General features: G+C 36.0%; 1 non-coding gene across 1 annotated transcript; it reads left to right on the top strand.

Annotated features, from left to right (window-relative positions):
* The first annotated feature begins 10,973 nt into the window (after nt 1–10,973).
* Nucleotides 10,974–11,080, top strand: LOC114111890 (U6 spliceosomal RNA). The gene has a single exon (XR_003587619.1). It is a non-coding gene; the product is annotated as a U6 spliceosomal RNA (small nuclear RNA).
* The last annotated feature ends 6,191 nt before the right edge of the window (nt 11,081–17,271 follow it).

The following is a 17,271-nucleotide window of genomic DNA, read 5'->3' as shown; positions in this document are numbered from 1 at the left end:
AGGCTGATATTCCTTGGTTTACAAAGAAAGCCAATAAAGCCTCAGACAAGGGACTTTCTCTGTTCACATAGGCCGCAGGTGCCCTCTCGATCTCCTGAAGGAATGAAGACACAGAGCGCCTTCCCCGTCAAGTCTTAGAAGCCCAGGCAAAAAGGTGAATGCAGAGAGCCTCTGTGCTCCAAGGGATCAGCCTGAAAAGGAGAATAAGAGCGAGAGAAAGAATTGAAAGAAAGAATGACACAGGGGAACCAGGCTTTCTCAGAACTGGTCCTGGTCTGTCTCTTTATTTTTCAGGGGAGCTTTTATACTTTAAGTTGTACATAGAGATAAATGTAAGAAGCAGAGTCACCCAGGGTCAGCTGCTCTGACCCTTATCTAAAGACAGAGTGTTCTTTACATACCTTTGTTCTTTCAAGGGTCTTACGTTTGTTTACAATATCTTCTGGTCTGAAGACCGATTAACATTTTATGGCCCTGTCTTTCTTTCTATTGATAAAGGTTAGTCAATCAGAAAACTTGTTTTCCCTTAAGATTTGCTTAGTCTTAAGATAGTGATAAAGTTACATTCTTACATAGCAAGTATACAGTGATTTATAACAAAGAAAGACGAGTACAGTGATTTACAGCAAAGAGAAAATTCATTAACTCAAAAGTCTAGTATTGCTAACATCAAAACTAGTATATTTCTTTTTCTACATTCCAGTTACATTGATTAACATACTCCCAGGTGCCTAAGGGTATGGAGGCCTGGCGGCAATCATTAATTCAGCAATGAAACCCTTCACCAACATGATTTTTATCTTTAGAAAAACACTATGCTAACTAAGACTTTCAAAATACTCCAAACTCTCTGTGCTGTTTATGGTTGAGACCTTGTAAACAATCATGTGCATAGTAGCAAGAGTGTGGATAAACCTGTCACACAAGCTAGACTGCCAGCAGAGAGGTTTGAGCTGAGACACTCCTTTTATATGCAGGAGACTATTAACTGGAGCTCTAAGTTAATTTTCCAGAGAAAGGTGGTCGGGATAGCCCCTGTTAATGTCAGAAGAGTGTAGTATAACAGATAGATTTTGGTTTTGTGGGTAGATGCTTGAGCAGATCCAGGGGACCCCTTGAGTCCTGACTCACCTTTGCCTGTCAGACCTCTTCCGCATGACCTTGTCATGAGTGGGATCTCCCATGCTGGTTCCTGGCACAGCAGATGTCAGCAATTTGATCTCTGGTTCCTCTGCCTTTTCTAAAACCAACTTGAACATATGGAAGTTCATGGTTTACCTATTGCTGAAGTCTGGCTTGGAGAATTTTGAGCATTACTTTACTAGCATGTGAGATGAGTGCAATTGTGCGGTAGATTGAGCATTCTTTGGCATTGCTTTTCTTTGGGATTGGAATGAAAACTGACCTTTTCCATTCCTGCGGCCACTGCTGACTTTTCCAAATTTACTGCCATATTGAGTGCAGCACTTTCACAGCATCATCTTTTAGGATTTGAAATAGCTCAACTGGAATTCTATCACCATCACTACCTTTGTTTGTAGTGATGCTTCCTAAGACCCACTTGACTTTATATTCCATGATATCTGGCTCTAGGTGAGTGATCACACCATAGTGATCTTGTGAAGATCTGCTTTGTACAGTTCTTGTATTCTTGCCACCTCTTCTTAATATCTTCTGCTTCTGTTAGGTCCATACCATTTCTGTCTTTTTGAGCCCACCTTTACATCAAATATTCCCTTGGTATCTCTAATTTTCTTGAAGAGTCTTTCCCATTCCATTGTTTTCCCCTATTTCTTTGCATTGGTCACTGAGGAAGGCTTTCTTATCTTTCCTTGCCATTATTTGGAACTCTGCATTCAAGTGGGTATATCTTTCTTTTTCTCCTTTACTTTTTGCGTCTCTTCTTCTTACAGCTATTTGTAGGGCCTCCTCAGACAGCCATTTTGCTTTTTTGCATTTCTTTTTCTTGATCCCTGTCTCCTGTACAATGTCACGAACCTCCATCCATAGTTCATCAGGGACTTTATCTATCAGATCTAGTCCCTTAAATCTATTTCTCACTTCCACTGTATAACCATAAGGGATTTGATTTAGGTCATACCTGAATGGTCTAGTGCTTTTCCCCACTTACTTCAATTTAAGTCTGAATTTGGCAATCTTGGAAAGAATCTAAAATTCAAAATGGAAGGGAGATTATAGTCATAATACCTCTTTGGAATTATTTAGCTATTTCAAGTTATGTTACATACTTTAGACCAACAATTAACTTCTATTTCAATTAAAACATATTATATATATGATATATCGTTCAGACTATTTTCTTAACCAAGTAATTTTTGCAGATTAGTGGTATTGATGACATAGCATGGCATGAAGAGATATTTTCTTTCAAATGACTTAGGTTGAAACTAAACATGCCTGTTTTATGTAAGAAGTGTGTATGGTATATTTTCTATATTTGTGTCAATTTTTGAGATATACAAGTGCAGGACTAATTTGCCTTTTTTCAATCTATTTCCTTTCAACGTGTTTTTTAATAAGTACTTTTTAATAGGTAAAATGTCAGTGTAAAAACTGATAAAAATGATAGCAATTATAGGGTGGATTTTAATCTTAAAAATTAAGCTAAGAATTATATTTCAGTTCAGTTCAGTTCAGTTGCTCAGTCATGTCCAACTCCTTGTGACCCCATGAACTGCAGCACACCAGGCCTCCCTGTATAACACCAACTCCCAGAGTTCACTCGACTCATGTCCACCAAGTCAGTGATGCCATCCAGCCATCTCATCCTCTGTCGTCCCTTTCTCCTCCTGCCCCCAATCCCTCCCAGCATCAGAGTCTTTTCCAATGAGTCAACTCTGCATGAGGTGGCCAGAGTACTGGAGTTTCAGCTTTAGCATCATTCCTTCCAAAGAAATCCCAGGGTTGATCTCCTTCAGAATGGACTGGTTGGATCTCCTTGCAGTCCAAGGGACTCTCAAGAGTCTTCTCCAACACCACAGTTCAAAAGCATCAATTCTTCAGTGCTCAGTTTTCTTCACAGTCCAACTCTCACATCCATATATGACCACTGGAAAAAACATAGCCTTGACTACACGGACCTTTGTTGGCAAAGTAATGTCTCTGCTTTTGAATATGCTATCTAGGTTGGCCATAACTTTCCTTCCAAGAAGTAAGCATCTTTTAATTTCATGGCTACAATTACCATCTGCAATGATTTTGGAGCCCCCCAAAATAAAGTCAGCCACTGTTTCTACTGTTTCCTCATCTATTTGCCATGAAGTGATGGGACCGGATGCCATGATCTTAGTTTTCTGAATGTTGAGCTTTAAGCCAACTTTTCGCTCTCCTCTTTCACTTTCATCAAGATGCTTTTTAGTTCCTCTTCACTTTCTGCCATAAGGGTGGTGTCATCTGCATATCTTTGATATTATTGATATTTCTCCTGGCAATCTTGATTCAAGCTTATGCTTCTTCCAGTCCAGCGTTTCTCATGATGTACTCTGCATATAAGTTAAATAAGCAGGGTGACAATATACAGCCTTGATGTACTCCTTTTCCTATTTGGAACCAGTCTGTTGTTCCACGTCCAGGTCTAACTGTTGCTTCTTGACCTGTATATAGGTTTCTCAAGAGGCAGATCAGGTGGTCTGGTATTCCCATCTCTTTCAGAATTTTCCACAGTTTATTGTGATACACACAGTAAAAAGATTTGGCATAGTCAATAAAGCAGAAAGAGATATTTTTCTGGAACTCTCTTACTTTTTCGACGATCCAGCGGATGTTGGCAATTTGACCTCTGGTTCCTCCTCTGCCTTTTCTAAAAACACGTCGAACATCTGGAAGTTCATGGTTCACGTATTGCTGAGGCCTGGCTTGGAGAATTTTGAGCATTACTTTACTAGCATGTGAGATGAGTGCAATTGTGCAGTAGGTTGAGCATTCTTTGGCATTGCCTTTTTGGGATTGGAATGAAAACTGACCTTTTCCAGTCCTGTGGCCACTGCTGAGTTTTCCAAATTTGCTGGCGTATTGAGTGCAACACTTTCACAGCATCATATTTTTAGGATTTGAAATAGCTCCACTGGAATTCCATCGCCTCCACTAGCTTTGTTGGTAGTGATGCTTTCTAAGGCCCACTTGACTACACATTTCAGGATGTCTGGCTCTAGGTGAGTGATCACACCATCATGAATATCTTGGTCATGAAGATCTTTTTTGTACAGTTCTTCCATGTATTCTTGCCATCTCTTCTTAATATCTTCTGCTTCTGTTAGGTCCATACCATTTCTTTCCTTTATTGTGCTCATCTTTGCATGAAATGTTCCCTTGGTATCTCTAATTTTCTTGAAGAGATCTCAAGTCTTTCCCATTCTGTTGTTTTCCTATATTTCTTTGCATTGATCACTGAGGAAGGCTTTCCTATCTCTTCTTGCTGTTCTTTGGAACTCTGCATTCAGATGCTTATATCTTTCCTTTTCTCCTTTGCTTTTCACTTCTCTTCTTTTCACAGTTATTTGTGAAGCCCCCCCAGACAGCCATTTTGCTTTTTTGCATTTCTTTTCCATGGGAATGGTCTTGATCCTGGTAATAAATTAGAGTTCTCAGCATGTTAAATATTACCTTAATTTGATGAGCAGTTTTGCATATTAGAGCTCTCTCATTGTAGCAGAAAAACATAAAACCTAATCCCCTGGTGATTTATGTAATAGTGCCCAAGCCATTACTAAATGCCCTCCTCATCTATTAATTAGAATTTTGATGATCAGATGAATTATGAGTCATTGAATTGAGCATAATCCATCATGAAGTAAGCCAGTATGAGCCATGCTATTGAAATAATTATTAAGAATGCCAATTTCAAACTAATATAATATTGTAAGTCAATTATCCTTTAATTTAAAAAAAAAATTTTCCTGTGGTGGATTCATGTCAATGTATGGCAAAACCAATACAGTATTATAAAGTAAAATAAACTAAAAATAAAAAGTTTAAAAAAAGCCCCCCCAAAAAAATTTTTCAACTTTTCCCATTAAATATTGGCCAAACAAGATTATATATTTTCTTTTAAAATTTTTTTGCACAGAAAAAATAAATGGTGGGCTTGGCATAACAATAATATATTACTGGCAATTATTATGTCTGAATATAGTTCTTAACTTTATTTGTAAGACTAAAATTTTAAGAGATATTTTATTTCAAAGGTCTTAGGTTGAAAGTAACATGCCTGTGTTATTTCCAGACTCTCCTAACCTAAAGACTATGAATTAGTTGAACCTCTGAGCTCCAAAACTTTCCTTGCAACTTTCATTTCTCCTCTGTGTACTAGGAACCAAGTCAAACATTTTTTAAGAGACTTTTAGTTAGAGTTTACTTGTGAGTAGTACTTTCAAAAAGATATAGTTAACTATTTAATAGATGAATATATACATTTCTGTCTTTTAAGACCTAAGTTGAAAGAATACTTTTGTGCAACAAACTAGGAGTGTTTTACACTGATAACAGCTCACATTCATTGTACATTTACTATATGCTCAGCATCATTCTAAGAGCATTACATGCATTTTCCATTATCTCTTCCAACAACCTTTTATGATAAGTTTTGCTAGTATCCCTATTTAAAAGATAATGAAATAATCACAGAGAGGTTAAATCACTGGCCCAAGATCATACAGCTTGTACACAGAAAAGCTGACAGCTCCTATAGAAATTTACTGCATGAAGTTTTCCATTTTTATGCTAAGAAAATCATCCTTTTGTGTTTGGTCTTCATTAATTATGTAAATATCATACTGACTTTTGCCCCAAAGCAAGGCACAAGTAAGTGAATGAAAGTCACTCAGTTGTGTCTGACTCTTTGTGACACCATAGACTGTAGCCCGCCAGGCCCCTCTGTGCATGGGGATTCTCCAGGTAAGAATACTGAAGTGGGTTGCCATGCCCTCCTCCAGGGGATCTTCCCAACCCAGGTCTCCTGCACTCCAGGCAGATGGTCTGAGCCACCAGGGAAGCGCCAAGCAGGGCATACTTACCCTGAAATAAGCACTTAAGCAGTTGTACAGTTAAAAGACAATTGATTTTTCTTCTTCTGAGTGCATGCAATAACATACCTTATGGTGTTTACTAATCTAATAGTGCGGATTCATTGTATATAATGACTATGCATTGACCAAATTGAAATTTATGCAATATATCAAACTTCTCATTAAGTATATATATTTGTGGTAGATAGATGATTAATACCCCCTGCAAGCAAACCCAGAGACTGCTATTATGAGTGGGCTATGTGTTTGTTTTTAAGCACTTTGCCTGAATAAAATGCATTCCAGACCAAAATATTCTTTTCTTTCACAAAACTAGTCTGTTTGTTTTTTAATAATTAATGCATGCATTTAACTGAGAACAGATCTGAATAAAGGATAGACTTAAAATGTGTGCCTATTTAAAGTTACTGGATGCATTCAGTGAATTATCTATGCTTGGTTTCATATATTTGCATGGTGGCATGCCACGTAAACCATGGACTAGCCTCATCATCAGACTTACATCCTTTGATTTTTTTTTTGGTCAATGATTTTAATTAGGATGTATCTAAAGTCTTTCACTTTGTGAAACTGTTTTTATACAGTTCTTAACACACCGTGGGAGGAATCTAGCTGAAGATTAACATTTAAATTTTCATGCATTTAAGTTTTCATGTATGCCCACTGGTATACACAGAAGGGAAAAAAACCTAGAATGCTTTCTTTATCAAAATGTATGAATGGTTTTTGACAAATTTCAACAACTTAAGATCAATTTTAAATGAAAATCTAATTAAAATGACAAAAGCCATTCTATGTAAATATATTTATAATTATATGCCTTGTTCTCAGATCTCAGATGCCCAATCCCCAAATTACATAAAAATTATTATTTAATCTCAATAACAAATATGAAAATGAGTAATTTTGTTACAGATTTTCTGTGCTTTTTAATTGATAGACTGAAAATTCAGAAGATTTGGGTTTGTAGCATAGGCTGCTTTAGATTTGACATTTGCTTTAACTGTTAATTCAGTTATTTTTACATTTCCATCATGATTGACATTGTACAACAATATGGTGTTTATTTCTGTAGTTTTTAAGTTGGTCTATGATGGCTTAGAAAATATGCCATATTCCTTACTGTGTAGTTCTTTTGAAATACCACAAAACTTTTAGAATATTTCTTTGATTATTTGAATTATTAAATATTAGTCATTGACATTATTGAGAGAGACCATATTTTTAAGAATTTGGCACACACAGTATTGGGCTCAGGCATTACCATTCTTCATAGTTGGCAGTTCACTGGAAAGTAAAAAAAAAAAAAATTCAGATACCATTACCATCTCTTCTTTAAAAATACAGACAGTCCTCTAACTTAATGATTTTTTTCAACTTTACCAATGGTGCAAAAGCAATTCGAATTCAGTAGAAACCATAGTTCAAATTTTGAATTTTTATTTTTTCCTGGGCTAGCAGTATATAGTGTGTTACCCTCTCTTGATGCTGGGCAAGAGTCAGCTCCCATTCAGCCATCACCCATGATCACAAGCATAAATAACTGATATGCTTACAACCAGTCTGTTTTTCACTTTCAGTACAGTAGTAAATTACATGAGACATTAAGCACTTTATTATGAAATAGGCTTTGTGTTAGATGATTTTGCCCATTGCAGGCTAATGTATTTGTTCTGAGCAACGTTAGAGTAGGCTAGGCTAAGCTATGATTAAGTGTATTAGTAGGTTAGGTGTATTAAATGCATTTTTGACTTATAATATTTTCAACTTACAATGTGTTTGGGAACATGACCCCATTGTAAGTCGAGGAAGATCTACATAGACAGTTGCATTCACCTGCAACATACTTGGCAATGAGACTGATATGCACTTGTCATAGAGTCTGTTCATAGAAAATGAGCGATGACAGTACCCAAACATTTATCTTTTCCTTTCTAAAGTTCAGAAATGAAAAAGGTCACTACTGATGTACATAAATATGTACCCTAAATGTCAGGATTCTATTAGACATAGGCAAAGAAGAAACAAGAAAAAAGACTCATCAAGAGCATTTACTTTTATAAGAGAGAAGTGTTAAATCTGAAAAGTAAAGTAACTTGGATTACAGAATTAAAGTTTATTTGAAATATTATGTAAAATAATATTTCACATCACTTGATAAAATCACTTAAAAATTTCAATTCCATTTTATATTTTGGATTAAGTTGACTCCTGGTGACCCCATGGACTGCAGCCCACCAGGCTCCTCTGTCCATGGGATTCTCCAGGCAAGAGTACTAGAGTGGGGTGCCATTGCTTTCTCCAAAGTAACATCACACATAAGCATTTATTTATACAAAATAATTTTTAAAGTAACCTGTGATGGATTCATGTCAATGTATGGCAAAACCAATACAGTATTATAAAGTAAAAAAATAAAATTTAAATTAAAAAAGTAATATGCTAGCTATATGAGCTTAGGCAATTTACTTAGCATTCCTATAAAATGAAATATTTCTTACCTTTAAAATGGGGATAACAGCTTTGATACAAATATTAAATGAATATAATTACATACATAGTTTTAAATAGTTACAGGTAATATATACATTAAGAATATTCAGACTTAGAGAAGAAAAATATGGATATCAAGAGTTTGATTGGGATTGACACATACATTGCTATGTATAGAATAAAGAACTAATGAGAACCTAACAAAATGAAATAAAAATGACTCAACATGAACCTAGATGTTATGCAACGAATTTTACTAAAATGACTTCATTTTGTCTCTACAACTACAAAAAAAAAAAAAAGTATTCACAACATGTACAGACAGCCTCAAATTGAGACACTGACACATGGCCCAGATGGTAAAGAAACTTCCTACAATATAGGAGACCCAGATTTGATCACTGGGTCGGGAAGATCCTTTGGAGAGGAAATGGCAACCCACTCCAGTATTTTTGCCTGGGAAATCCCATTGACAGAGGAAACTGGAGGGCTATATAATCCATGGAGTCGCAAAGAGTCAGATACAACTGACCAACTAACACTTTCATACATATTCTGTGGATTTTCAAATATGACTTTGGAAAACTCAGCAGCCATACGTACATATATATATTAAATTTAACATGCTGAAGTTGAGATTAGTGAACTGTGTTACAATTTGCTTTTCTTAACTGGATTGTTTGGTTTCCTGCCTTAAATTTTTATTATTAAATGAAATATGAACAGCATAGCTATGAAGGAAAGTTATCTTCACTTAACTATTACAAGATTAATATGGATCAGGAGGCTTCTCTGATTGTATCCTTAAGATCATCAAGAGTTAAAGTGCTAATTCCCCATGTGTAATTGGGCTTTAAAAATTCTATGATTCTCTTTTTTTTTTTTTAGTTTTTTTATTTTTTTTATTTTAAAATCTTTAATTCTTACATGCGTTCCCAAACATGAACCCCTTTCCCACCTCCCTCCCCATAACATCTCTGTGGGTCATCCCCATGCACCAGCCTCAAGCATGCTGTATCCTGCGTCAGACATAGACTGGCGATTCAATTCTTACATGATAGTATACATGTTAGAATGCCACTCTCCCAAATCATCCCACCCTCTCCCTCTCCCTCTGAGTCCAAAAGTCCATTATACACATCTGTGTCTTCTTTGCTGTCTTGCATACAGGGTCGTCATTGCCATCTTTCTAAATTCCATATATATGTGTTAGTATACTGTATTGGTGTTTTTCTTTCTGGCTTACTTCACTCTGTATAATCGGCTCCAGTTTCATCCATCTCATCAGAACTGATTCAAATGAATTCTTTTTAATGGCTGAGTAATACTCCATTGTGTATATGTACCACAGCTTTCTTATCCATTCATCTGCTGATGGACATCTACGTTGTTTCCATGTCCTGGCTATTATAAACAGTGCTGCGATAAACATTGGGGTACATGTGTCTCTTTCAATTCTGGTTTCCTCATTGTGTATGCCCAGCAGTGGGACTGCTGGGTCATTGCAGCTCTATTTGCAACTTTTTAAGGAATCTCCACACTGTTCTCCATAGTGGCTGTACTAGTTTGCATTCCCACCAACAGTGTAGGAGGGTTCCCTTTTCTCCACACCCTCTCCAGCATTTATTGCTTACAGATTTTTGGATCGCAGACATTCTGACTGGTGTGAAGTGGTACCTCATTGTGGTTTTGATTTGCATTTCTCTAATAATGAGTGATGTTGAGCATCTTTTCATGTGTTTGTTAGCCATCCGTACGTCTTCTTTGGAGTTCTCTATTGAAGTGAATTGCAAGTCGCTCAGTCGTGTCCAACTCTTGGAATGCATCCCGTGGAATTCTCAAGGCAGAATACTAGAGTGGGTAACCTTTTCGTTCTCCAGAGGATCTTCCCAACCCAGGGATTGAACCCAGGTCTCCTGCGTTGCAGGCAGATTCTTTAGCAGCTGAGCCACAAGGGAAGCCCAAGAATACTGGAATGGGTTGTCTATTCCTTCTCCAGTGGATCTTCTTGACCCAGGAATGGAACTAGGGTCTCCTGCATTGCAGGCAGATTCATTACCAACTGAGATATCAGGGATGATTCTCTATTTAGTGAACCAGATATTCTCAGGGCAAAAGCTCTTACCTAGCTGTCAAGTAGACAAACTTGAAAAGCTATATTAACTCTTAAGATTGCCAAAGAACTATAATTGGCCTAAGGTAATAATTCACGGACTCTCACTTTAGTGATCTGAATGAATTAGGAATTAACTTCAGTTTCTGGTAAACTTTATAGTAAATGATAAATTCTAAGAAAACAAAAACACTAAGAAGTAAATTATTTCACTAAATTATTAAAATTTCTATTTTAAACTTCATTTGTATCTTTATGTTCCTATGACTATATTTAATAGATTTGATGGAAAATATATGGATTGATAAACTTGACAAATATGAGTGCTCACTTCAGCAACACTTATACTAAAATTGGCATGATACAGAGACAATTAGCATGGCCCCTGCATAAGAGTGACACACAAACTCATGAAGCAGTCCATGTTTTCAAGACCTTTGGACTGTAAAAAAAAAAAAAAAAAGACATATATGATGTTAAGGTAAACAAACCAAGACTTTGAAAGTAAGGTTAAGAAATCTAGGATTGTTACAACTCAACTTTTCCTTCATATAAACTCAAAAAAACCCCCCAACCACTGCCTCTTCTCAGGATTTCCATCCTTAATGGAGGACATGCAAATAAGTTCAGAAAAGGAGAAAGGCATTCATCGTTTGGCATTTGGTATACTTGAATTCTACTATTCTTATTACAGACTGTCCAGCATCATATGACAATATGAGGTCTTATTTTCAACGTAAAATCTCAATGTTAAGTAGCAAAAATATGGCTATAAAATGATACCTTTTCTATTTCATCTATGCGAAAATATGTAGAAGTTTAAAAGTCATTCTGTATGAGTGTTAAAATAACTTGGAATCTTTACATGCTTTCTCTTCTGTTTCTTAAATTTCACATGCTATATATGTATGTTATTTATAAGATTTATCACAAAGACCAAAAGGAGTCTCAAATCCTCTACTTTCATAACTAAAATTTTTGGTTTCTAGATATCTCAAAATATTTATGTTAATTATGTGTGTGTGTGTGTGTGTGTGTGTGTGTGTGTGTGTGTGTGTGTATCCTAATAAGAAAACACATTAGCCTCTGGCTGCTTCAAGGCTATATTTGATAGAATAGCTCTGTTCTCAGTAGTGTTTTTCCTGACAGTAGTTTTGCAGGGCAGTGTAGAGACATCTTTTAAACACACAAACAAATGTATTTGTGGTTAAACAAGGACCAGGCTCTGCAATGACAACCCAGCAAAGAGCTTCATGCCATATCTTTCCACCTATTTCATAGTCTAGTTTTACCAAGATATTCTCCTAAGAAAATCCTTATCAGGAGGAAAAAAAAATGAGTTGTATATGGTTCATTCTATCCAGTGTCTTAAGCTGTGTTTCTATGGCAACATTTAGAATTTGAAACTCTTCAAAGACTACCATTTCTCATGTTAAACAACAAACATTTTAGGGAAACTGCTGAACTCACAGTAATGACTTTAAAAAAAAGTGAGACATTTTTAAGAATTTGTTTTTCTCTATATCTGCAGGAGGCAGGAAAAAAAGGAAAAATGTATCTTCCAGCACCCCATTTCCTTATCTACTTTCTCACTTCAAACAGGTTTCTCATTATGTTTCTACTCATATTTTCATAAATCAAAAAATCTGAAATATATTTGTGGTAGGTTTTTGAGGCTGATCAATGTTCTTAAGTCAAAATGTATAGCACAATAAGAGATACTTTATACTACATAGTCTTAACCTTAAAAATTATATCTGTTATTTCATTTGAGCCCCCAATAATCTTTTCAAGTATATAGATCTGCTTAACAAATATGTGATTAAGTTATAATGGAGTGCTTACCTAAAGCCAAATGTGTATTAAAAGCAGTAGTGCTTCTAGAACCTATGGTTTCTGACTAAATTCTACTCTTTACCAGGTAGTCTTCTTGATACTCTATTCATTACTGTGGTCTAAGAATGTGGTAGATCTTAGATTCCATTTCACAGTTTCATACTCAGTTCAACATGGACCCTGAGTGTAAAATCATAGTTATCTAAACTTTAGAGAAATATGGAACTATGGTTAGTTTGATTACAAGTAAATATAGGAGGCACTGTGTTCATTGCTGCCTATGTGCTCATTGCTCCTACTTTGTGTCCATAAAACAAGCAAACTAGTGGCTTTCTAAATATTACATTAACATTTTCCTCAACATTAATGTATTATAAATAATCTAGTGGCATAATTATGAGAAAAATTCATAATGTGAGTTTGCATATTCAGTAGCAGATTTTCTGGATTACTTATCTGTTGTTAGCCAGTTGAAAAGGTTGTATACATGTGATATAGGTACATATTCCTTCTTATAAATATTAGACAAATTAACCTCAAAATATTTTGACTTTCTTTAGTTGGAGGTGTCTGGCACCTCCAAGTACAACTTGTCATTAAATCCTCTTCGTTTTTTTAGCTTCAATGTTTGTATTTGTACATCCTTCTAAAATGCATGAGTCTTCTGGTTTTTATTCAAATATCTAATCTGTCATTTACGTCAGTGGAAGAATTCCAAGGAATACCAAAGAGGTAACCAATCTTTATTTATAGGCTCAAGGGTAGAAAGGGACACTTGGAATGGTCTAATTTTCTCTTAATGTATTGTACTTAGTTACCATGTGCTTGTTGAAAAGTTATTTTGTTTTCTCCTTGACAGTTTCAGTTTAAGGACTTGTGGTACTTACATTATTCCTTTTATTCCCTTGAGTTTGTTGTAGTACAGTGAAATAATGAGTCATCAAGCAATATATGATGACCTGAAATGGTTGCTCTAGCTTCCCAAGATGCCAGACATAGAAATAGTTTAACCCTGACATCTTGATCATTTCACTGAACGAAAATCCAAAGGAGTAAAATTGTCAAAAATATGAATAGTCTAGACAAAATTGATGAAGGCCAACAGGAAAGGAAGGAACAGATGCAATATTTTTGGTAAGCTGATACTTAAGGCTAAGTCATCTGGAAAAACTACCTGTGTATAATATCTCAATGAAATATTGATTACTTTTGTCTTTTTCTTGGAGGGCACTCCTCATTTAAGTACAGAAGATATTCAGGCCTAGAGAATAATGAAGCACTTACTGGTACTTTAACCATGACACAATGAGACAGTATATTGGACAGAGTTAAAAATTCTATTTTTCAGTCACCAGCTTCCTCATGACAGAATAAGGCTTTATATTTTAAAACAACAGAAGACTTGGAGATTTTAAAAACTGAAGAGCTCAGACAATAATTATTCACTAATAATAAATCACAATGGACTTTATGGTGGTTAAACAATCTTGAGCACTTGTCAATAAAGGAGAAAGTAATGATAATTACAAACAGGCTAAACTTTTTACAATTGTTACCTGCCTTCTTTTTTTTTTAATTTTTATTTTTACTTTATTTTACTTTACAATACTGTATTGGTTTTGCCATACATTGACATGAATCCACCACGGGTGTACATGCGTTCCCACTCCTGAACCTCCCTCCCACCTCCCTCCCCATAACATCTCTCTGGGTCATCCCCATGCACCAGCCCCAAGCATCCTGTATCCTGCATCGGACATAGACTGGCGATTCATTTCTTACATGATAGTATACATGTTTCAATGCCATTCTCCCAAATCATCCTACCCTCTCCCTCTCCCTCAGAGTCCAAAGGTCCTCTCTACACATCTGTGTCTCTTTTGCTGTCTTGCATACAGAGTCGTCATTGCCATCTTTCTAAATTCCATATATATGTGTTAATATACTGTATTGGTGTTTTTCTTTCTGGCTTACTTCACTCTGTACAATCGGCTCCAGTTTCATCCATCTCATTAGAACTGATTCAAATGTATTCTTTTTAATGGCTGAGTAATACTCCATTGTGTATATGTACCACAGCTTTCTTATCCATTCATCTGCTGATAGACATCTAGGTTGTTTCCATGTCCTGGCTATTATAAACAGTGCTGTGATGAACATTGGGGTACATGTGTCTCTTTCAATTCTGGTTTCCTCGGTGTGTATGCCCAGCAGTGGGATTGCTGGGTCATAAAGCAGTTCTATTTGCAATTTTTAAGGAATCTCCACACTGTTCTCCATAGTGGCTGTACTAGTGTGCATTCCCACCAATAGTGTAGGAGGGTTCCCTTTTACCTGCCTTCTTAAACAGAACAGTCAAGCTCAATTCCATGTATCTGAGATTAGGAAAAAATGAAAATATTACTATGCCTATTTCTAATATTATCATTTTTCACTTTTACAGCTTGCCAAATTATCAAAATGATCCTCTAGGCGGTGGCTAAAAAAATAGGTATTCTAAAGCACTCTATTTTTTGTTTTCCAGAATTCATATGACATTTAAGGACATTAAGTACTGCTTTGAAGCAATGCCATTTTGCAATTAAAAATTTATTAAATTACTTCTGAACCAGAAGGTCTGGCCATCCTCCTCTCCTTTCTCCTGTTCTTTGAATTATTTTTTGGACCCCGGCATAAATTAAGGAAAACAGACCCTGTGAATAGAGTATGGGCAGGATGTTTCTTCTGAACATGTATTGGGTTAGCCAAAAAGTTTGTTCAGGTTTTTCCATAGATGTTATAGAAAAATCTGAACAAACTTTATGACTAACCCTATGGTAATTATTAAAGAGATCAAATAGTGTGTGCTTGATATTAAAGAGATCAGATAGTGTGTGCTTGAGAAGATATTTTAAAACTGCATATTTGGGTTCAATGCACAAAGCACCCATGAGTGCACACACACACACAGTCATACATTTATAAAGACTGGTGTAAAACAGAACTAAATTTAAAGGATCACACTAGTTAACCCGCACTCAAATTATGTCAACCTTCCCAGGTGTATTCTTACTTCCATATTCATAACTTGAACCAGAAAAAAGGAAAGGTGATAGGCATTACCAGAAAGTGGTGTTGTCATTTTGGTAGTTAGGATGGAAACGAGAGAGAAAACACACACATCTAGTGTTGCAATGGTGTTGAAGATTAGCAGCTAGACCATACTGGGGAATGAATAGAGCCTTAATACTAATTATTTACAAGAAAAGATAGCATTTTGTTTTGTGTTGTTTTGTTTTTCCTTCTGTTTCAAATTCTGGTGGTCTCAGTCTTGTGAGGTTCAAATGAAATGATGAATGTGAAAGTGCTTTAAATAAAGTATCATAGATTTTACAACAAGATACATTTGGGTTTAGATAACATTTCAAATGATGTAGGAATTTTCATCTCTCCTACTCAGACTTAGTTTCTCAGCTACCCACTCATCACTTTGAAAATGTTAGCCTTAAGCCATTTCATTTTTATTATGTAACTACTTAGAAGAGCTATGAACTTAGCTAATAAAATGTTCTTCCTGCCTATGTAATCTGTCAATTAAAAGGGCTTATTTTCATCTATAAAGAGATATCCTCTTAGATTTCCACAGGAGTTTCCTAAACAAAAATAAATAAATAAAATTTAAATAAAACAGAAATATTAAATATTGGAAAAACATCAGCTAAACTATAAATTGGAAACACTTTGTTAGACTTCTTAGTAAATGATTATGTAAGCGGTTTTAAATTGAACCCTTCTGTGTGCATGGGTTTGTTTATTCTCTCCTTTTCTCCTTCCATACTTAATGTCCAATTGCTACATGTCCTGTGTCCTTTCTTGGCAATCTGAAGCAACATTACTATCATAGAATTTTTTAAATGAAAGAGAATTTAGAGACTATCCAGTAAGAAAATGACACCCATCTGGAATGTAAGTTCCATGAAAATAGAGGCCATTTTATATTTACAGTATAGCTGCATTCCTAAACCTAATCGCTTAAATCAGGTCAGTTCAGTCACTCAGTTGTGTCTGACTCTTTGCGACCCCATGAATCGCAGCATGCCAGGCCTCCCTGTCCATCACCAACTCCCAGAGTTGACTCAAACTCATGTCCGTGAAGTTGGTGATGCCATCCAGCCATCTCATCCTCTGTCATCCCCTTCTCCTCCTGCCCCCAATCCCTCCCAGCATCAGGGTCTTTCCAATGAGTCAACTCTTCGCATGAGGTGGCCAAAGTATTGGAGTTTCAGCTTCAGCATCAGTCCTTCCAATGAACACCCAGGACTTATCTCCTTTAGAACGGACTGATTGGATCTCCTTGCAGTCCAAGGGACTCTCAAGAGTCTTCTCCAACACCACAGTTCAAAAGCATCAATTCTTTGGCGCTCAGCTTTCTTCACAGTCCAACTCTCACGTCCATACATGACCACTGGAAAAATGATAGCCTTGACTAGATGGACCTTTGTTGGCAAAGTAATGTCTCTGCTTTTTAATATGCAATCTAGGTTGGTCAAAACTTTCCTTCCAAGGAGTAAGAGTCTTTTAATTTCATGGCTGCAGTCACCATCTGCAGTGATTTTGGAGCTCCAAAAATAAGGTCAGCCACTATTTGCCATGAAGTGATGAGACCAGATGCCATGATCTTAGTTTTCTGAATGTTGAGCTTTAAGCCAACTTTTTCACTCTCCTTTTCACTTTCATCAAGAGGCTTCTTAGTTCCTCTTCACTTTCTGCCATAATGGTGGTGTCATCTGTATATCTGAGGTTATT

The sequence above is a fragment of the Ovis aries genome, chromosome X (assembly GCF_016772045.2).
Source record: "Ovis aries strain OAR_USU_Benz2616 breed Rambouillet chromosome X, ARS-UI_Ramb_v3.0, whole genome shotgun sequence".
Taxonomy (NCBI): Eukaryota; Metazoa; Chordata; class Mammalia; order Artiodactyla; family Bovidae; genus Ovis; species Ovis aries.
This window is presented reverse-complemented; position numbering and strand designations above follow the sequence as displayed.